The sequence below is a fragment of the Protopterus annectens genome, chromosome 17.part0, assembly GCF_019279795.1.
Source record: "Protopterus annectens isolate FY-2018-M chromosome 17.part0, PAN1.0, whole genome shotgun sequence".
Taxonomy (NCBI): Eukaryota; Metazoa; Chordata; order Ceratodontiformes; family Protopteridae; genus Protopterus; species Protopterus annectens.
Genome location: NC_056751.1, coordinates 772,088,533 through 772,113,098, shown reverse-complemented (window position 1 = coordinate 772,113,098; position 24,566 = coordinate 772,088,533). Strand labels below are relative to the sequence as shown.

Here is a 24,566-nt window from a genome sequence, read left to right as displayed (position 1 = left end):
ATATATTGTAATGTCTCTTGTCACTGTGGTTCAGTTCATGGCTGAACATGATTTGTGTAGGATCATGTTCCATTCGCCTCTTTAACCAAATTAAATTAGTTGAAAAATAAATAAATTAATAATTTAGTGAGCTGATTAAAACTGGTATAAATGTTACCAGCTGGATTCATGGTACAGCAAAAACTGAATGTAACCCAGATGACCTAGGTTCAATACTTGAGCCTGTCAGCTGGTGGATCCAATGGGTAGGATAGAAGTAAGACGCCTATGTCCGATCACCCTACCTGAGTATTGGATGGCAGCTTTGGTCTTTTGGTTGATGAAAAGGTAGTAGCGTCAAAGGTGTTAACGTCGTTCTACCAAGCCGTTCATTGCAGCTTTCATGTTTCTATGGGTAGGTGCATACACAAGTAGGGGGACATGTATTTTAGGCCCTTGTGATGATACAGGTGTCCATGTTGGCCACTGGGGGGGGGGGGGGTAGGGATAAGTCTATGGAACAAAAAAATACTCCTGAATGCTGCCTGGCTGGTCCTGGAGAAGGAACCAACGTTATGTAGGCTAGGTTGTCAGCAAGCAGGCAGTAGAACCAGAAAAAGACACTGAAAAAAATGGCCTGGAATCTTCTGTTATAGTGTGATTTAGCAGAGTATGTAATACCTATGGAAATGATAAGCTGAAAGCGGAAACTATAAATGCATGTTCTGCCCCTGGAATGACAGTTGGCAGGTTACTTTATTACAGTACAAAAAGTCGGGTATAGTTAGATGGGGATATCCATAAACATTTTCACTTGGATGGAAATATTACTTTTAAGGAATCGCTAGAATGATGTGATGTTAGGCTCATTAGTGAGATTTGGTGAGGGGTGTTTGGTAGTATTAGTTTTATGTAGTCAGACAGGAAGGACTGATGGAGAGGGACACTCTGAAGATGGACTAGTTGTGTGTTTTTAAAAAGAGGTATAGCACGTTTTAAAAGTGTAAGGTCCAGATTCAATAAAGCCTGCACTAAGTGTACATGATATGTATTCAGGAACATTCTTATCACATTGTTGTGCTTTCTAGTCACTCAGAAAGATTACACTAAGTGCACATGTAGTCTACACTTTGTGGTAACCTTTGCAAATCCCTGTCAATATTTAAAGCTACAAGATTATCAGTAGGAAAACTAAAATTAGGAGGAAGGTGTGAGTTATGTCTGTGTTGTGAAGTGTGAGTTATGTCTGTGTTGTCCGTTCACTCAGAACGGTGTACACTTAGTGTAGGCGAAGTGTGAGTTATGTCTGTGTTGTCTGTTCACTCAGAATGGTGTACACAGTGTAGGTATTACTGAATCCTGGGGTAAGGCATTTTTTTGGGAAGAGGCAGGATTGTATGGAAGAGGTAGTTTACATATTAATGAAAAAAAGACAATTCTAAAAGAAGAATTTTTAAATGTTGTTAAACTAAAGTTGTTTTGGAGGCTTTTCCTGCTGTACCTGCTGACCACTAACCCCCCCATCAGCTCAGATCATGAGTTCCCCCTGTCCTGAGTCTTTTTCAGTGAAATGAGAGCAGGCCAAGTGGGAAGTATAATACAGATGTTCAGAGTAATGCTTGTGCTCTTGCTGGTTTAGTGGCAGTACATTAATTTTGGTTTTAATCCCGCCCCTGGTGCGAGCAACTGTGTCACTCCTGGGCCATCGCATGCTCTGTCTATGTGTGTGCATCTCATGCACACAAGACCATCAACTGCTGTCAGCAGCATGGAATTGTCATACACAACTTCTTGCAATCCTATGGCCACTGGTAATATGCAAGCCTCCACATGCATGGGAGCAGACTGGCCTGAAAAGAACCATCTCCTTCATCCCCAGAAGGGCAACCAGTAAATGCCCATTGCCTCTTGCTTGGTGATTCAGTCATCCAAGCTGATATTTCAACTTGGGTCATATGCGTTACACTCAGGGCTTTTTCCTTCTATGCCCCACATCCAAAAAGCTGTTTTGGGAACACAGTGTGGGAGTCAATATCATTAATTATTCAGTGGGTTATTGTTTGGTGGGGTATGGCAAACTGGTGACACTGGATAGATGTTACTGAGAGAAGCAGGGAAATTAAATGCTTTCTTGTAAAGAATGGAAATGGTATGTGTGCATGTGCACACAGGCACGTGTGTGTGTGTGTGTGTGTGTGTGTGTGTGTGTGTGTGTGTGTGTGTGTGTGTGTGTGTGTGTGTGTGTGTGTGTGTGTGTGTGTGTGTGTGTGTGTGTGTGTGTGTGTGTGTGTGTGTGCACGAGCATGTGTGTGTATGTACACGAGCATGTGTGTGTGTGTGTGTGTGTGTGTGTGTGGCTAAGACACAGTATGGCAGTGTTAAATGGGGAAATGTGGCAGGGGAATTATAATACCAGTTGGGTATGGTTAGAAACAGAGTGAATGTTACTGATAAAGAATATTAGGGGCATTTTAAATAAGGGGTGCCTTACAGGTACAACTGGGGAGCCTCCTGTGATGTCCATCAGCCTTAGTGGAATAGCAAAACTAAAGTTATATAAGACTATAGCCTCAATAAGGACTTAAAACATTTTATTAACTTTTAAAGTCCAGAGGCAATCCAGAATTCTTATACTTTATTGTGTTTCTCTCTTTGACCACTTTTTAAATAAACAGTCAAAACTGTAATTAAAATGGAGAAGTACCCCCACTGCTGTCTACTGTGCTGTTGAGACATGTGTTTAGTAAACTGCCCTAATGCCAGGGCTGTTCAGTTCTGGATATATCTATAACTAACATCCAAGACACAGTTAAGTCAGTGCCTGTCCTACCTAATATAGTGTGTGATCACTGTTTTATTTTATCTTTATCTTCTTTCAAACTTATCAAATGTTTTTCTAGTTCTTCTTTCCTCAGAACGTATTAAATCCGCCAAAATTATACCAATTAAAGAACATCAAACTAGTAATTATGCTCGTCTTTTCAAGTTCACTAACTTTACATTTGTTTTTTCCTGCTGCTTTAATCTTTTGACCTCTACAGACCAAAGTGTCTTCCCTCTAACAATTAGAAAAATAACTGGCAAAAACTGCAGCAAGGTTAACTCTTGAGATTGAAAATCTCTTAAAGGGTAAAGATAGTGTCTGGAAAAGTGAGACGTAAGAGTTTATTAATGCCACATTGTATGCTGTTTGTCAACAGTTGATGCGGATGATTCACGTTATGAGCTGTTTACAAGCTTCTCCCTGTGGTTCAGGGTTTGATTCAAACAGCCTTCATGTGCCTGCTGTGTGACCTTGAGCAAGTCACTGCACCAGACGGTGCTCCAAGGTAAGTAGGGATTTGCGCCAGGGTGCTTAATGATGGCTTGGGTCCTAGTAACTATATATGAACAGGTAAAGGTAACAGAATAAGAGCAAATGCCACAGAATCTGCATATTTGTATAAAATACAGTCTGTTTACATAGGACTACCCAAAAACATTTTGGAGATCTCTTAACAAGTTTGATAATATATCTAGATACCCTAAACATTCCACAATGCTGATGCTCTAGACAATAAGAAACTTATGCTATAAAGAAATTTCTCCACCTGTACCTCCATCAGCCCATCTATTAAACAATAGGTCTAGCTGTTCATTTTGGAAATAAAAGCTTAATATTGAGTTTGTACAGTAAAATGTCAGCACCATTAACTACTTTTAATATTGCATCCTATAGATATTTACGGTTCCCTATTAGCTGATTGAAGACACATTCTCTCAAATGCATCTTGATCGAACTTTATAGCGCAAAATGGCAAAATACCAAAGCGGCATATAAGCAAATTCTTTCCCTGGGAAAGAAATCACTTGGCCACCTTCGGTATTTTCCCTTCTTCGTTACTGTAGTGCGGTCTCAGAGTTGGAATATTTAAGTAGGGGGGATATGGGGGGCACCCCCCCATGTTGGGGGGTTGGGGTGTGAAACCATTATACCTTACCCCCCCTCTCACCCCCTAGAGGGCCCATCTCTATACTGGAATAATGGAAAGTTCCTGTAATCACGGCTGCACAGGTAAAAAACACACTCTCCAAAGCCAAGAACACAGCATCCATGGGACCCGACAACATCCCAGGCTGCGTTCTATATGAACTACAGAATGAACTGGCACCCCACCTAAGCACCATGTTCAATCATAGCCTCACCTCAGGCTTTGTGCCCACTGAATGGTGCACTGTGACGGTTATCCCAATCCACAAAGAGGGATCCACCACGGACCCCAGGAACTACTGCCCCATTAGCCTGATGAGCCTGGTCTGCAAGGCCATAGAACGTATCATCATGGAACTCATAAACAAAGACATTGATAATCTCCAAACTCTGGACCCCACCCAATTCGGCTTTGTAAAAGGCAGATCATGTCTCCTAAACCTGATAGACTTCTTTGAAGCAGTTACCAAAGCCATAGATGAGGGTAAGGTGGTTCACACAGCCTATCTAGATCTCGCCAAGGCTTTCAATACCACCCCCCACTCTGGAATTATAGATAAACTCACTAAACTAGGTATAAATCCCTATGTCACAAGATGGGTTGTCAACTGGCTCACGGACAGAACCCACACTGTAAAAGTAGCGGACTCCAAATCCGACTTTAGACCAGTGACAAGTGGAGTACCACAGGGTTCAGTCCTGGGTCCTCTCCTGTTTGGTATATACTTCTCTGAAGTACAGGCTAACACAGAAGGTCTTTGGCTAACAAAGTTTGCAGATGACTGCAAACTGGGAGCCATAATCAAAACTCCTAACGATGTGGACATACTACAAAAGGGCCTCACTGAGACAGATGCCTGGTGTCAAAGCCATGGCCTCAAGCTCAATGCCAAAAAGTGCATTGTCATCCCCTTAGGTAAAAACTCTGTACCCATGAACTACCACATAGGTAGTAGTCTACTTAACACCAAAAGTGTGATAAGAGACCTTGGGACACAGGTGGACAGTACTCTCTCCTTTGATAATCACATTGCCACAGTTGTCAGGAAATCATTCTACGTGGCACATCTCATCACAAAAGGTTTCTTATCCAGAAAAAAAGAGGTCATTGTTCCCCTCTACTCATCACTCATTAGACCCATTATAGAGTACAGTGCCCCTTTTGGTATGTACCTCACAAGACATCTACAATAACTGAAGAGGCCACAGAAATACCTCACAAAGAGGATTACTGGCCTCAAACAGATACCCTACGCAGACCGTTTAAAAAAACTCCAGCTTTACTCCGTTGCATATCGGGAATTCAGAGGCGATCTCTGCCTAACATACAAAGCTATGTCAAACCCACAGCTGTTGGACATGCTCCACTTAAAGAAATCCCAATCCCTCTGAACTACACACTGTAAGGAACTAAACCTTGTCACCACAATAAACAGAACATGCTGGAGTGATAGATTCCTGTCCCAGAGACTTCCCATACTCTGGAACAGATTACCTATACATGTCAAACAGAGCTCCTCATTAGGACTCTTCAAGAAAAATATTGATGATTGGATGGGAAATAGGAAATTCACCCTGGGGATCACTTCTGTGGCTCTGCTCAACTGTGGCACAGGAAAATAATTTTCTTGGGTGGCAAAAGCCAGGGTACTTTTTTGGCTAGGCTTATATAGGCCCTAGGGCCAATAGCCTAGTACCTACCTATGAACCTATGAACCTAAGCCCCCCACATTAGAAATAGTTTGTGGTGTGCGTGTGTTGTGTGTGTGTTTCTCGGAACAGTGATTTTTTTTCCTTGGGAAAAAAAATCGCTGTTCTGAGTGTTCGAGTTTGTAAGCTTTCGCTTACATGGGGTCGATGAATCAACGTTTGATTTTCTAAGCGTTCGGTGATTCAATATAGACCCCATATTTACACCCTGTATGGTCACAACACTCACACATAACATGGTTCTGACCTTTAGTACAACCTCTAAGTTTATTTATAGCAATAATAGATGTAAGGGGTAATGGAACTAGCAAATTGTGGCAAAATGCATCACTTGTAAACACCATACTCAGTAAATGTTCACCATTACAAGTACCTCATTCTGTGCTTATGATTGAGGACTTCCTCTAGCAGTAGTTTGAGGAGCTGAAATACAACCAGGAGAACTTACACAAAATTATTTTGCCTGAGAGCTGGAACTCAAACTCTAAAAGCATTCCACAAAGGCTGTAATTTTAGTTTTTTTTCAAAACTTCCCAGATTATATTCTCATAAAAAAGATGGCATTTTGCCATTGTTAGGATGCTTCCTTTGCAGCATGCAATAGTATACATCTCAATTCCATTTCCTGCTCATTTTGGAGAGAAAAAAAAACAAAAACAAATACTTAACCAAAGCCTTTGAAACATCAGAAGAAGCAGAACACAAATTAACAGATTCATAAATATGTAAATGATTAGTCAAGTTTCCTAAACAATTTCACAATCTGGAGATGTATTTAAACAATTTCACTCTGTGGAATTTTGAAATATATTACTTTATTTGTCCTATTTTGGATTCAAGGGTAAGCCTGCTTATATGGGTATAACATGGAACTCTGTGGTTGTAATCTTGAAAAATGGGGGCGTAATATTGGACAGTCACTGGGACAAAATGTATGCAGTGGCATTGCTAATTCTAATAGCACTGGCAAAAGGGTAAAGAAAAGACAAGAGCCTCTCATAGTCTGTAATAAAAGGTGACGGGTAATGTAACTGACTGCAGTCATAATTATAACAGTATTATTAATGAACCATGTTTGTAGCTCTGGAAAGTTGTAAGAATATTAATACTGACTGTTGTTGTTTATTGGATATATTAACCACTAAGCAACAAACCAGTCTTGTGGGGGCATAATATTGTTTGGTCATTTGGACAAGATTTATGGAATGGTAACTGGTATTGGAATTCATTTTAAAAACAGTTTCAAATTATTAGATTCCTATTCCTGGTGGACTTGTAATATGTGACTTGAGAAGCCATTACATCCTTTTTCACTATATTTACACCTGCCAAGTTAAAAGCTTGTGAAACCTTGTTTCTTACGTTAAATCAATATGTTTCTATATAAGTTGATTTGATAATAGTTGGTGATTTTAGTAACCATATTAGGAAAACATTGACACATTAATAAGGATATTAAAGTGTTTAAGGAAGTTCTGTCTTGTGGACAACTAACATTGAATCCCAGTTTAGGGCCTACTTATACTACAGGGACATTAAGCACTGAAACTGATTATTTTGCATATTTCCCTGACTTACCTTTGCGTGACTTTCACAAAACTAAATTTCCAGTTTCAGGTCATACAGCCATAATATTCACTATACCTAAAAGTAATAGAATCAGAGAAAGGAGTTAAAAAACATACTGCATGTTTGTTAGGTACTGCCTTGGAAACTGGAAAGTACTAATCTCAGGCATCATCACTGCACACTTATTTCTTACTGTACTGTTTGTTCTGAGTGCTGGAGTCTTTATAAATGTAAATGTAACAATTCTTATTGCACTATGGAACCAGAGATATAGACAGACAAGAAAAAGGAATATTCTGCGATAGCGAGAGGATGATAACTATTTAGAACATACTGATCTCTTTTTTATGAACTGTTTAGAAAGAAATTTAAAGACTATTATAGAAGATAAAATGAAAATATTATTTAAACAAAAGTATCTAATGAAAGGGACTAAAGCAGAAGTCTTCCATTTTCCTCAGAAAAACATTAAAAAACTAGCTTAATGGTTTGCATACAGTGCCCAGATGGTTCATATCTACAGACGCTAGAAGATATTCTTTCTTTTGTAGAGTGGCATGTAACCAAATAAAGCTTTTACCCAGCCTTAGTCCATATATGGTCTCTCCCAACTATAATCTGATAATGCTGCTTTAATTAAACCTGTATCAATAGAGGAATTAGTGTACTGAAGAACATTACTGTCGACTCTTCGCCTGGTTTAGATGACGTACCCTTTTCCTATTATACTTCTATACCATTATTTCAGAAAAGGGTGATTTGACAAGTGCTTAATGAATGGTCACAGTTTGGTATAAAATACCCTCCTATTTGTGAGAGTATTTTAAAATGTATTTACAAGAAAGGGGGTAGAATATTATCTAACTGGGGACTGATAACTCTTATTAATACTGATTTCAAAAGTTTTTACAAAATACTTTCTGAGAGACTGAAAAGTGTTACTATGAAACTTCACTCAGGTGTATTTGGAATAAGTGGAAAGCCTATTAAAGGTGTCAGTTTATATAGCAATAACCCACGCCTGGGTGTGGGTAATGCGGGATTTACCCATGGTTGGCGTGGTTTGGTCCCTTGGGCTTCGACCTCGGGACCAAACAAAGACAACCGTGGGTAAATCCCGCATTACCCACACCCAGAAGTGGGTTATTGCTATATACTATGACATTATTTAAGAAAAGAAATAATTACTTTTCTTAAATAATGGCATTGTATAATGCCTCTTTGCTGCCCTTCTGCAGCTGTCTGGTATCCGTGGCAGTTCTGATGTACTGCGCATGCCTACGCAGTACATCAGAGCTGTGGCCAAAAGCAACGGAGAAAGCAAGATCTCCATTGCTTTTTGCTGTTTCGCTATGTTAAATGGGTTTAACATAGCGAGACAGCTTTAAAATAAGCAACGGACATCTCCACTGCTTTTTTTAAACCTGTCTCGCTATGTTAAACTCTTTTAACATAGCGAGACAGTGTTTTAAAAGAGACTTAAATTAATGGAAAAAGTCCGGGTGACCGGACCTTTTTCCATTAGTATAAGTCGATTTACAACGTGCACGCTGGCCAATCAGCGTGCACGTTTTGGAATATTAATGGGGGGTCATGGTATAATAGCATATAACATAGGCATGGGTTATTACTATCATGTGATGTGTTGAAAGTTTTTGACACAGTCGATTAATCTAGTGTATGGGACATTCTTAAAAGTTATAATATCCATAACTCAACACTATCTGTATTACAAAGTATTTATACAAATTTTTGGGTTAAGCCATTACTAAATGGATACTTGGTACAGACATTTCCAGTCTATAGGAGAGTTAAACAATGATGTCCCCTCAGAGGTTTGATATTTACTTATCAATGCTGTTATTATACAGTGTTCTAGTTATTGGTTACTATTAGTTGTAACTATTCTACTTGGCTTACCCCTACCACCCCCACCACCATTTATTTCATGCAACGATGATTGAAATTTTATTGCTAATACTTACGAAGACTTAGTGTCTTTGTTTCAAACTTTGGAGTCTATATTGAATCTTCTTCTTTCGGCTTTTTCCCGGTTAGGGGTCACCACAGCGGCTCATCTGTCTGCTCATGATTAGCAGTGGAGTTTTACAGTGTCGAGTTGCCAGCCCGGCACCCAACCTTCCAGAGTAGGCACACACACACACTCACACCTAGGGCCAATTTAGAGTGTCCAATCCACCTGCAGCATGTCTTTGGGATGTGGGAGGAAACCGGAGCACCCGGAGGAAACCCACGCGACCACAGGGAGGACATGCAGACTCTGCACAGAAGGCACCCCAGCCGAGAATTGAACCGGGGAACCTCTTGCTGTGAGGCGACAATGCTAACCACTGCACCACAGTGGCCGCCCTGAGTCTATATTGAATAAATGTGGATATATTTAGAAAAGTGTAAAGATTTTGGAGTTCTTTCCATTATTCCTAATATTCCTTTCCAAATGGAGAGCAAAAAAATATTGGGAATATTATATGGGAACGACACAAGCTATTTAAAACAATGGATAGCATACAAATACAAATATTGGGAATATTATATGGAACGACACAAGCTATTTAAAACAATGGATAGCAAACAAATACAAATATTGGGAATATTATATGGAACGACACAAGCTATTTAAAACAATGGATAGCAAACAAATACAAATATTGGGAATATTATATGGGAACGACACAAGCTATTTAAAACAATGGATAGCAAACAAATACAAATATTGGGAATATTATATGGGAACGACACAAGCTATTTAAAACAGTGGATAGCAAACAAATACAAATATTGGGAATATTATATGGGAACGACACAAGCTATTTAAAACAATGGATAGCAAACAAATACAAATATTGGGAATATTATATGGGAATGACACAAGCTATTTTAAACAATGGATAGCATACAAATACAAATATTGGGAATATTATATGGGAATGACACAAGCTATTTTAAACAATGGATAGCAAACAAATACAAATATTGGGAATATTATATGGAACGACACAAGCTATTTAAAACAATGGATAGCATACAAATACAAATATTGGGAATATTATATGGAACGACACAAGCTATTTAAAACAATGGGATACGTCACTGAATACTATTATTAGCCTAGCTGCTGTTTGGAAAGTATTTGCCTCATCATATCAGAAAAAAAGTATATTTGTTTCACTCTATTATTTTAGGCACATTAAAATACATAGGGAATGTGCATCCTTTTCCAAGGGCAAGAGAAAAATGCTTACTAAAAATATTGTTTAATTTCCTATGAGGATGCAAACTAACATCCATAAAAGAGGTATAGTGTATTGCATTGCTATTAATGTCAAAACTGAGATGTACAACCCAGTTTCATTTCTTGCTGCCTTACATTTTTTTAGGTATTAAGGAATTTATTACTGAAAGATATACTAGGTAAGATATTATGGGTCAGATATAATGCTGTCTGGAAAACTGCCTTTGTAAAAAACAAAAATATTAGATTGAGGGAGACTATCTTGCTGGACTCTATTATTCTAAATGTTTAGAATGGAAAATTGATCTTAGGAATATTTTACCTCATAGAGAATTGTGGTACAAATTTATAATGGATGTTCTACCATGAGCTGGGCTGAGAATGATTACTGAACATCAGCTGGCAGATATGAAATACAAGATTCTGTATGAAGACTGATGTAGGGTAAATTAGCAGTTACAGATTTAATAAAATATGAAATAAAAGAATGATGCCTTTGTCAGTTATGACCTGAAGAAACAATGGCGCATGTTGTCATTTCTTGAGCAAGGATGCAGGAATTTCTGAAAACTGTTACATCTACTTTTTCATTTACTAGGCTTAACACTGGAACATTGGAGACTTTGATCAATGGTACTCACTCTAATCTATGTTGACAACAAAAAGAAATCTATGACAGAATTAATGTTAGTGTTGTTTGGATACTTTGGATTGGTACATGTGATGAATTGTTATACAACAAACTGTTTGACTGTTCTTTAATATTAAGTAAACTAAAAATGGTTATGGGAAAAAGAGTGGGGGGATAGATTCAAAGGAATGTAAATAATACCTTATGTTTTTATTTCCTGTAACATTGTATCTATGATGTAATTGTTAGTCCTTTGTTTTTTGTTCAAATAAGTACCCCTATTCTTTTAGATAGGTGTTGTGCAATCATTTGCTACCAGCAGCTCAAGCAGATGAGACCTCAGTCTAACATCACATCCAAAGGACGACACACTCAGGAGTGCAGTAGCCCCTAATGCTGTACTGCAATGTGAGCAATCCAATCACCTGGAGTGAGAATAGAACTCACATCCTTCTGCTGATATTTAGAAAACTATAAAGATAATCCTAAAGTTCTGCCCAAGAGATGCCTGAAACAGAATGGCCTGCTAAAGGGGTTACAGTACAATGTTATAACAAGTAACTCCTGCTAGGCTAACGTCTTCCAAATTTATAACTGGCTTACTAATGGAGGGAGACTGGAGCAATCCTGTGGATGTGATTTATCTGGATACAAGTAACATTTTGATGTAGTCCTTCATTACCTATTCCTTGAAAAAAACAGGTGTTAGAAAGTGGTAGTAAATTGTGCAAGTGGGCAGAGACATGGTTAGAAGGCACAGAACATAGGGCAGTAGTTACAGGACAGGTCTGAGAAAGAGAAAAAAAAAGAAATGAACTACTAATAGTGTACAGTACTACCATACAGTAATAGTGCACAGTACTAGTATACATTAATAGTACACAGTACTAGTAGTACATGGTACTAGTATACAGTAATTGTACATACTACTAGTATAAAGTAATAGTGCACAGTAATAGTACACAGCACTAGTAATATACATTACTAGTACACAGTACTAGTATACCGTAATGGTAAACAGTAATAGTACACAGTACTAGTAGTATACAGTACTAGTATACAGTAATAGTACACAGTAGTAGTATACAATAATAGTACACATTACTAATAGTATATAGTACTAGTGCACAGCACTAATAGTGCGCACTAGTAGTAGTATACAGTACTAGTATCCAGTAATAGTACACAGTATTAGTAGTATACAGTACTAGTACACAGTATTAATAGTGTGTACTAGTAGTATACAGTACTAGTACACAGTACTAATAATGTACAGTACTAGTATACAGTAATAGTGCACAGAACTAGTAGTATACAGTACTATTACACAGAACTAATAGTGTGTACTAGTAGTATACAGTACTATTACACAGTACTAATAATGTAAAGTACTAGTATACAGTAATAGTACACGGTACTAGTATACAGTAATAGTACACAATACTAGTAGTATATAGTACAAGTGTACAGTAATAGTGCACAGTACTAGTAGTATACAGTACTATTACACAGAACTAATAGTGTGTAATAGTAGTATACAGTACTATTACACAGTACTAATAGTGTACAGTACTAGTATACAGTAATAGTACACAATACTAGTAGTATACAGTACTAGTGCACAGTATTAATAGTGTCCACTAGTAGTATACAGTACTATTACACAGTACTAATAGTGTACAGTACAAGTATATAGTAATAGAGCACAGTACTAGTAGTATACAATACAAGTATACAGTAATAGTGCACAGTACTAGTAATATACAGTACTATTGCACAGAACTAATAATGTGTACTAGTAGTATACAGTACTATTACAAGGTACTAATAATGTACAGTACTAGTATACAGTAATAGTACACAGCACTAGTAATATACATTACTAGTACACAGTACTAATAGTACACAGTACTAGTATACCGTAATGGTACACAGTAATAATACACATTACAAGTAGTATACAGTACTAGTATACAGTAATAGTACACAGTAGTAGTATACAATAATAGTACATATTACTAGTAGTATATAGTACTAGTGCACAGCACTAATAGTGTGCACTAGTAGTATACAGTACTAGTATCCAGTAATAGTACACAGTATTAGTAGTATACAGTACTAGTACACAGTATTAATAGTGTGTACTAGTAGTATACAGTACAAGTACACAGTACTAATAATGTACAGTACTAGTATACAGTAATAGTGCCCAGTACTAGTAGTATACAGTACTATTACACAGAACTAATAGTGTGTACTAGTAGTATACAGTACTATTGCACAGTGCTAATAATGTGCAGTACTAGTATACAGTAATAGTACACAGTACTAGTAGTTTGCAGTACTAGTATACAGTAATAGTACACAGTACTAGTAGTATATAGTACAAGTATACAGTAATAGTGCACAGCACTAGTAGTATACAGTACTATTACACAGAACTAATAGTGTGTAATAGTAGTATACAGTACTATTACACAGTACTAATAGTGTACAGTACTAGTATACAGTAATAGTACACAATACTAGTAGTATACAGTACTAGTACACAGTATTAGTAGTGTGCACTAGTAGTATACAGTACTAGTACACAGTACTAATAGTGTAGAGTACAAGTATACAGTAATAGAACACAGTACTAGTAGTATACAATACAAGTATACAGTAATAGTGCACAGTACTAGTAATATACAGTACTATTGCACAGAACTAATAGTGTGTACTAGTAGTATACAGTCCTATTACACAGTACTAATAATATACAGTACTAGTATCCAGTAATAGTACACAGTACTAGTAGTATGCAGTACTAGTATATAGTAATAGTACACAGTACCAACAGTAGACAGTACAAGTATACAGTAACAGTGCACAGTGCTAGTAGTATACAGTACTATTACACAGAACTAATAGCGTGTACTAGTAGTATACGGTACTATTACACAGTACTAATAATGTACAATATTAGTATACAGTAATAGTACACAGTACTAGTAGTATACAGTACTAGTATACAGTAATAGTGCGCAGTACTAGTAGTATACAGTAGTAGTATACAGAGTAGCAAACCTGGTACATGCAGGTGCTATGAAAGCATATTATGTAAGATGCCAGCTCTGCTTTAGCTCTTCCAAGTACAAGTGCTTCAAATGGAGTTAAAAAACAGAGGCTGGCTATGCAGTTGAGGCTTCAGACTTAAGAATACATAAAAGAAATAGACTTGAGGATTAGTATTAAAGAAAGCAAAGATCATTGAGATTAGTCTGAGGGAAGTGATAAAAGCAAAGCAAATGCTTGGGTGTATGGCTAGGGAGGCAGAATCCAGGCATAAAAGGTGATAATGTCTTCCTAACAGACACTGGTAAAGTTGCAGTTGGAATTCCACATACACTTATGGAGGTGTAATACGTAGGAAGAGGTTATATTGCAAGAGACAGTGTTGGATTATGGGAGTCAAGGACCTGGTGCTGAAAATTATAACAGGCCTATTTATTTGATGTGAAAATAGCGCAGGATTTCAGAGTAAGCTGGGAAAGAAGAACTGCGGCCTTTTTAGACATGTTAACCTGGGGCTGCAGCTCCATTAGCCCCCTTGTTAATCCCACCCTGATAAGAAATGGTATAGAAAGCATTAGTGAACATGAACTGAGGAAGTGATATATAAAGAAAGGTTCGAGAAGTTTTACTTTACTGTACAATAAGAGTGAAGAGAGGTAATGAGATATGATAGAATAAAACAGAACATTAACAGAATTATTTTGGGCAGGGAAGACAGAGCTGATGGGACAGCAGGTTACTATAAAATCAAGGGATCACAATTTAACCTAGCTAAAAATTTTTCATAGAGACGCTAGTGGCAAATGGAATCAGTTGACAGAATGAGTCACAGACGCTAAGGCAGTTGTGGCCTTGGCAATTCAGAAGAGTCAGGGTAAAAGTGAAAGGAGCATGTGCCTTAGGTTAGTTATAGCACTTGTGCAAACTAGTGAGCGTTAGTGTCTCAATCTGCATATTTTTCTGAGTAATGTAATAAAAGTTGTGCCTCTTTTACATCTTGTTTACTTTATTATGAGCTGTCGCTGTGGATTAACTTAACAGTTAGTATCAGATCAAGCCTCTGCCTACACAGAATGTTTAGTAGAGCAAAGAATAGTTCAAAATAGACTGCTGTGGTTATCTTCTCCATGCAGTACTGGCTGGAGCTGTTTGAAATGGGTAGATTTCCAATGTGTATCCGCTGTGTATGTACACAGTGCCTGAATTCACTGCATTATATCTCCTACACCTGTTTGTAGTAAACGTTATCACTAACTGGTGTTTATCATGATAATTTGCTGCAGATAACTTCCCGATGTTCCATCAATTCCATCTGTATGGACTGGTTGAGCTGAATGTACAGATGTCTGCTCCATCAGTTTGTAATGGCTGACTCTTCAGTGTGGCAGCTGCTGTAAATGTTCACTTCCACATTTGGTAACTCTTATAGCTATTTGTATATCCAGCTTCTTTATGAGGTATTTGTACCTCTTCCAAAGGTTTAGTTGTATGTGCTAGCTGCTTGTACCGATTAACTTCCTTACATGATATTTGCTGCATGACTTTGTAATATAGCATTTGCTTTCATGGATGTACAGCCTGCATTCGTTCTGTAGCAGCATTCATTCTGTAGCACCTACATATCCTACAGAAAAGCCTCACTGAGACCAAGAACCATGGCTTTAAACTCAATGCCAAACAATGCATTGTCATCCCCTTTGGGAAAAACTTGTTTCCCATGAATTACCACATCGATGGTAGTCCACTGAACACTGAAGGAGTTATAAGTGATCTGGGAACACAGGTTGACAGCTACCTCTCCTTTGACCACCACATAAACACTGTGGTCATCAAGTCCTTCTATGTGGCACATCTCATTACTAAGGGTTTTGCATCCAGGAAGAAAGAGGTCATTGTCTCCCTCTACTCTTCCCTCATTAGACCAATCATCGAGTACAATGCCCCATTTGGCATGTACCTCACTAGACACCTGCAACAACTGGAGAGGCCACAAAAGTACCTCACAAAGAGGATCCTGGGCCTTAAACACATGTCCTATACAGATAGACTCAAAACACTCCAGCTATTTTCTGTTTTGTATTGCCTCCTTAGAAGCAATCACTGCTTGACTTACAAAGCCATGTCTGACCCAACTCTGTCAGGTATTCTACAGCTAAAAAAATCCCAATCCCTCCACACCACATGCTCCAGAGACCTCAACCTCATTACCTCAATCAACATAACATGCTGGAGGGACAGGTTCTTAACCCAGAGACTACCCATGCTCTGGAACAGACCTCCCATACATGTCAAGCAGAACACCTCACTGGGCCTCTTCAAGAGAAATCTTGACAAGTGGATGAAAAATAGAAAATTCACCCCGGGGATCATTTCAGTGGCTCTACTCGATAGAAGCACCAGGAACTAATGCCGGGCGGCATGATGCCAGGGCAAGCCTATGGGCTAGGCTTATAAAGGCTCTAGGGCCATTAGCCTAGTACAGTAGCTGTGCAGTAGCTGACTTTCTTGAATCCTGGCATTTATTCCATCTGTTTTTAGCTGGTGTATGTGCATTTTGCCATTCTTGTGATCATATTAGACTCTTCTATTCTTCTCAGAGTTTCATTTTTGCAGTTATATTACGTCAAGTTAAGCCACTGATCCAACAAAGGCTGTAACTATGCCACCAGATAAGGCTTATTTTGTCTTAGGGTGATTTTAGTTTATGAGTTGAGTGGCTTGATGACCACATAATTAAATAAGAACATATTAACCATAAGCAAAGTTTAGAAATACACATGGCCTGGTGACTGCATGCAGTTGAAGCTAGGAACTGCTGTTACACAGTCCCCTCTTTCTACACTTCCTTGACCAAAACAGGAGGCGGAAGTCTCAATTACTTTCCTCCAGCCAAAAAACCTTACTACTTTGGTACATGTAAAGTTAACAAAGTATACAAAGACATGCATGAAACTATCCTGTAGAAAATCAACACTGGTGCAGATCTTTTCTCAGATTGTGTAGCGTTGCTTTTATTTATCTATGGAATGATTTTCATGTTTAGCTTGTATTTTCGTGTTGACACTACTTCTCACTTAGGAGTAGTTATTTTTAGCTTGCAGATTTTTTTTTAACTGAACCGTTAGTGGTGGTGTGGCTTTACATGCATTTAGACTGCGAAGGAGCAAAAAGCTAATTACAGGTCCTCAGTTTTCTAGATTGTCTGTGTTACTGACTCTCGTATGTTTGCCATTTGAAAATGATAAAGGCTGTCCAGAAAAACCTAAAGAAACTCATGTATGAGCTACAGTAATAAGAAGAGGGAGGGAGATTATACAATCTTTACATGTAAACATTGCCAAGAAGGAAAGACCGAGGAAAACAGAACTGTTACAGAGGTCCTGCAGACACTAGGCCCCCTTGTACTGCTCTGCATCTGACAACCAGTCATAAGGCATCTCCCTCACTTGTATTGAGTTGTGTTTAACCACACAGACTCACAGACTTCCAGATTGTTATTTGGTTTGTTTACATCTACAAGGCAGGTTGCAAAATTGTCATAAATAGGATACCAACTGCTAGTCCTTAGGCAATATCTCATGACCTGCACTGCCTAAGAGCTGGGCTTGATGACGGGCGTCCCTTAGTGAATACTGTCATCTGTTCCTTGTTCCTGGTGTGACAAACACTAATTAAATTACTTGAGATGGCACATCAGCACACTTCAGGCTTTACTAACAGTGAAAGTTCATGCTAATTTGCAGTATAATCTGGGGACCCAATTAATTTGGTCATAGCACCGCAGCCATCTGTTTGCATCAGATCTATGTTAGTAAGGGCAGCTGTTCAAAGCTTTATACTTCCCAAAAGTATGTACAGTTAAGGTTTTTCAGTAACATATCTTCAGGCTGTGTCACTGAAGTGAGTAAAATCTGCTGATGAAAATTTGTGTTCCCCATCTTGTGTTCTGTGTCCACATAGCATTACTGGCTTATGGAAGCCATTTGGTATTCTGGTCACTTATGTGGTGACCTATTCTGCTGGAGTGCGGATGTTGGGGTAGCAGCTGTGGTGCTTGTTGGAGGTATCCCGTGGCACCTATGGTTACAGGAGGACTTCTCTGAGCATTTAGTCAAACTGTACAAAATCTTAGAGCCCATGTAGCTGTACTTACACAAATCGTTTTTCTAAAAGAAAACTCTTTCTAGCTCTCCAGAGGCACCCTTTATGAATAGCAAAGAATTTTGTCACAGTCACAAAGGTCAGACATCAGCATAACTGTTTTTTCTCCAAACTCTGTAGTTTAACCTAATAAACATAAATGTATTAATGTCAGTATCTTTACTTAAGCAATATAAACAGATTGGTCAGACCTTCTAGACAGCAGTCTATTTATCTTAGGTTAGAGAGTTTCATAACCTGGCATGTTTTTGCTCAAGGACTCATTAAGTGTACAGATGTCTATTCTTTATTGCAATAGGTTGTCTTTCTGGGCCCTCTAAATGCTATCTTTGCTCGAGACTTCATATGCATGACGGATATCCAGAAATTCCCCACACTTGAAGCCTTCAAAGGGCACACCTCTGCACTTATATATTCTCTAATTATTTACAGATGAATAGAGTTGCAGTGTCAACACCCTGTAGATCACAATAAGGACATTAAAATACTTAAGTAGTTGGTAGTTATGTGCCAGATCTTTTGTATCCTACTGAATGTAAAGCATCCTGAAACTGCTTCATTTATCTGCTTAGATACTTTTATTTCAGTTTTTAATTTTAATTTATTTCTCCATGAACTTGGCAGGTGAACTGGTCCTAAGAGCCTTTCTAGCCATGATGCAGATCAGAATGGAAACACTGAAAATAATATATACGGATGATTTAAAACAGCCAGTCAGCCAGCGTGTTGTTAGCAATTGGTAAGAAGCTAGAATACCTGGAGAAAACACACACAAACATGGGGACAGCATACAGATTACACACAGATAGCGACATGAAGTCAGGATTAAGCCACAAACTCTCCAACTGTGAAGCATAAAGCTTAACAACAAGCCACATGATATCCTGTTTATTTGACCTGATAAACCAAACGGACTTCAAGGTCTTGTAAGGAATAAACAAGAAAAGTTGCAGTTTTTTAGGAAAACAGAAAAAACCTCATTAAGGATTACATATTAGAGTTGCAAAATATTATTACAACTAGAAATCAGCATCAGCTTGAATGCTCTTAAAGTGCTTCATGGAATGCTGATAATCCACTTTTTGTAGGCAAAGTAGCAAACAACTTAGGAAGAAAATGTTAGAAAAGTGTAAACAGGTGCCAGGATATTGAACAAGAGTGATTAGACTGGAGGTACAAAAAGGGAGGGGGTTCCATTTGCATAGGTATTTACACTTCCTTCTGTCCATTTCTTAACTGGATGGAGCAATTTATAGTGTTACTAAACCAAGCTGCGGCATTTCATGTTTCCAGCAACTCTCTTACATCATTCTGTGAGTTCCTGGCAACTGTCTTACATCATTTTGTGGGTTTCCTAGCATTCCCTGGCAAGTTAACATGTAGTCTCTTCAGTGTTGTCCTAGGTTTGCCTACTGATCTGTATTTAAGAACATCTCTACAGACTCATTAATGCCTACATTATGTGTACACTAACTGTATATGATCTGTATTTAAGAACATCTCAACAGATTCATTAATGCCTATATTATGTGTACACTAACTGTATATGATCTGTATTTAAGAACAACTCTACAGATTCATTAATGCCTATATTATGTGTACACTAACTGTATATGATCTGTATTTAAGAACAACTCTACAGATTCATTAATGCCTATATTACGTGTACACTAACTGTATATGATCTGTATTTAAGAACATCTCTACAGATTCATTAATGCCTATATTATGTGTACACTAACTGTATATGATCTGTATTTAAGAACAACTCTACAGATTCATTAATGCCTATATTACGTGTACACTAACTGTATATGATCTGTATTTAAGAACATCTCTACAGATTCATTAATGCCTATATTACGTGTACACTAACTGTATATGATCTGTATTTAAGAACATCTCTACAGATTCATTAATGCCTACATTATGTGTACACTAACTGTATATGATCTGTATTTAAGAACAACTCTAAAGATTCATTAATGCCTACATTACGTGTACACTAACTGTATATGATCTGTATTTAAGAACATCTCTATAGATTCATTAATGCCTATATTACGTGTACACTAACTGTATATGATCTGTATTTCAGAACATCTCTACAGATTCATTAATGCCTACATTATGTGTACACTAACTGTATATGATCTGTATTTAAGAACAACTCTACAGATTCATTAATGCCTATATTACGTGTACACTAACTGTATATGATCTGTATTTAAGAACATCTCTACAGATTCATTAATGCCTATATTACGTGTACACTAACTGTATGTGATCTGTATTTAAGAACATCTCTACAGATTCATTAATGCCTACATTATGTGTACACTAACTGTATATGATCTGTATTTAAGAACATCTCTACAGATTCATTAATGCCTACATTAAGTGTACACTAACTGTATATGATCTGTATTTAAGAACAACTCTACAGATTCATTAATGCCTACATTACATGCATAGCTCTCAACCTTCTATCTCCAAAATGAGGAACACTAACCCTCATAATGTGGAACAAATGGGCAAAATGTGGAACAAGTACTAATGGCTTACTAACAACTTCAGCTAGGAAGGTCATAGGATGCTTAAAATATGCTGGTTTTACTTATAAAGAAGATCTTTTAATGAATTAATATGATTTATTTCTATTTACCATGGATTTCACTTAAAAAATTCCCAAAACTGAATGTGTTGCAGACTGTTTCATTGTGGAACCTTTTGTAACTTCGAGGAACATGAACTTTTTAAGACCCCAAATGAGGTACGTTCCTTGTAATGAGGTACACTTGAGAGGCGTGATTACATGTACACTAACTGTATATGATCTGTATTTAAGAACATCTCTACAGATTCATTAATGCCTATATTACGTGTACACTAACTGTATATGATCTGTATTTAAGAACAACTCTACAGATTCATTAATGCCTACATTACGTGTACACTAACTGTATATGATCTGTATTCTCTACCACATGTTTGTGCTTCCTAGTCACCCAGAAAATTTACACTAAGTGTACATGTAGTCTGCACTTTGTGGTAAAATTTATGAATCCCCTCGATATTTAAGGGTGGAAGAAAATCAGTAGGAAAATTAAAAATAGAAGGAAGAAGGTGTGAGTTATGCTTGTGTTGTGTATTCACTCAGAGTACATTTAGTATAGGCATCAAGGAATCCCAGGAAAGTTTTTTTTGAAGCTAAGGTGCAGGGTTAGGATTAGGGGCAGGGGCATAAGTCAACAACTAAGGGAGGGGTTAGGGGTTATCAGAAAATACCTGGGTTTAGCATCATGGTTAATTGGACTCAAGGGGGTAGTTCTATGAGGTAGGTATCTTGCTGGGGGAATAATTAAAGTTTATTCTTAACCATGAGTAACCCTGATCTGGATGAGGTGAATCCAGATCTACAGGCTTCTAAGACAAGGACCTGCCTTAACCTGGGAGTAGGGTAGATTGACAAGAGTCCAGACAGTGACCATTTACTCCTATCTGCATGATTTTGTCTAGACAACAGCTGGTGTCTTTCATCTGAGGAATAAAGGGGCTCAAGATAGGCAGGCACAAACGGTCAGTAGGAGGTCAGTAGGCAGGGATGCAAAAAACATCAAAATAATATTTGGAAATGTAGACATCAAATTAAATGATTTCATAATCTTGCAAGTGTCACATAAAACCAGATTAATTGCTAGACATGTTTATTCAGAGGGTCTTCATCCATTTACCATACTTCTCAACTTCTGAGTAACGATCGTAGGACTGACTTCCAAAAACAGAGCAGTGGCTCACCAAAAGGTACAGGTTTTTATATTTCTGAACAGTTGATCTTCAGATACTGCACTCCATACTTTAGGGTTAATTATTTAATAATGTATTTGCTCTTAAATTGATCTAATGTTAGCAAGGAAATATGCAAGTCTAAGAGGCACAAGGCTAAATTTCAGGGTAAAAATCCTGACTGTATGTGTCAATCACAGCAGCTGTGAGGTATAGATTCTGTACCTGCTCTCTCAAACCATAGCTATACAAACCTCAAAGCTGCACTCCCTATGAGATTAGCAGACACATTATTTTCTTCCAAATAAATAAATTCCCCCTTCTCGTCAAGATAGTTTGGTGGGGCGTCAGAACTATTATATGCTGTAAGTAAGGTTGAATTACTGAAAAATATTTACATTTATTTTGAAAGTGTCATCTGGCTGAATATGGTAGTACAGAAGTACAGAAAAACAAACAAACTAGTAAGAACACAAACAATGCAACTCAGAAGGCAAATCTTCTACTTTAATGACTTTAAGCGCTTTTCGTTTGTACCAAAGCACTTCTGAAGAAGTTTGCTTTGGTGCAAACGAAAAGCACTTAAAGTCATTCAAGTAGAAGATTCGCCTTCTGAGTTGCATTGTTTGTGTTGTTCTTACTGAATATGGTAGTATACTTCTTTACATTATATTTGGCTTTCTGGCCATTTGTTTAATTTGGAAATTTGACTGTCTGATATTTTTGAAGTATTTTGTCATGACAAAGCTAAATGTATGACTTTCCAGCTACCCATGTGCACCTGCCTATTGGCCCACACACCCACGATCTAGTAATCATGTCACCTACTTATAGCCCTGATATCATCTTGTTCAACTGCCTAGTTAAAGAATGTTATGTAACAACCCCCCCCCAAAAAAAAATAAAAGGCTAGTGCTTCTTTCTGTGGCTGTCTTATCAGTTTCCTCATATTAGAATTTGATCTGATGCATGGCCAATATCTTCTGGACATAACAATTTTGTGACTGACCAATATGGTTGCACACTACTTACTGGTGTTATAGCATGAGTGACTTGCAGAAGTGCTGATCACAGAATTTACTTTGTATTGTTTCTTATGAATAATTTATCTCACTGAAGTTGTTTATTTAAATACTGAGTATACAAGTATACCACACAGCATGCATGCATCAGATTCCATATACTTCAACCAGACCTGTGGATCCTAGGAAGATACCCCTCTCTCTTCAGTGATGTGTATTTTTAATGCATTTGTTAACTGCGTAAGCCCACTGAACACAAGTACCTTTTTTGAGAGGCATCCCAGAACTGTCTGGTAAAATTATGTACACAGAGCCAAGCAGCAGGCAAATGGAGGTGGCAGGAATTAAACTCTATACACTTGGTTACAGAAAATTCCGCAGTGGTGCAACGGTAGCATTGTTGCCTCACAGCAAGAGGTTCTCCCGTTTGATTCTCAGCTGGAGTGCGGGGAGTGCCTTCTGTGTGGAGTGTGCATGTCATCCCCGAGGTTTGGTGGGCATTCGAAAGACATGCATAAATGGGCGTGTTTTCGCTGAAGGTTGAACGTTGAGCTGGCACCTCGGCGTTCGTGAAAATCTTCTGCCAATCATTAGCAGACCGGAGTTCCACTGTGGCGACCCCTAACCGGGAAAAGCCGAAAGACAACAACAACAACAACACTTGTTTACTGAAAACAGCTTAATAACAATTTGGAACCTTAATCCTATGGCCTAACTGACAGCCACAATTATTTCTTTATTTATTTATGTAATTTTGATTGAAGTCAAGTATAAAGCAAAGGAACAATAACCATTACATCTGATTTAATATGACTGGATTTAAGGAAACGGGAGCACAGACCCTCACCAAAGAGTATGGCTCTTCAGAGCTCATAACTGTTCGTCAGAACACTTTTCAGGCACAAATATCCACGTCTTGTAATTCATGGAGGGCAAAATGATATTTTGAGCATTTGGATTCTAGATAGCAGCATTTCTCCTTCTGTTTGCTGTGTACTTGTTTGAAGAAAACCAAGGTCACTACTGTAAAAAAGCCATTGCAATGTTTTCCAAATGTAAATAATATTTCTACAGCGTTTCTACAAAGATAATAGTAGTCAGGAAGGATATGCATTTATGAAATGATCTTACACTAACGTTAAGCGGAACTACCAGGTTGCATAAAATGTCTTGATAAATAAAGACCAAAAACTCATACCCCATGAAAGGTAGCATTGTGCAGTCATTTTTAACACAGCAGATCTGTAAGTAGGCTGAATTCCAAAACCTCCATTTGATTTAATCAGAAGGAAGTAACTTTTTTCTATACCCTTCCAGAGTTTATTTGTTAGGAAACAAATTTCAACTTGGTTCCTCTTGTTAGGTTAAATTTTATTAAATAAATACAACCACCAATCTATATTCTTAAGTTCAAAGTTAAAACCAGAC

At 37.8% G+C, this 24,566-nt stretch overlaps 1 protein-coding gene across 1 annotated transcript in view; it reads right to left on the bottom strand.

The window, feature by feature from the left end:
- The window catches only part of LOC122791315 (synaptotagmin-1-like), a 1,919,109-nt gene that overhangs the window by 275,180 nt on the left and 1,619,363 nt on the right, over window positions 1–24,566 (bottom strand). The gene's annotated exons all lie outside the window — the stretch shown is intronic.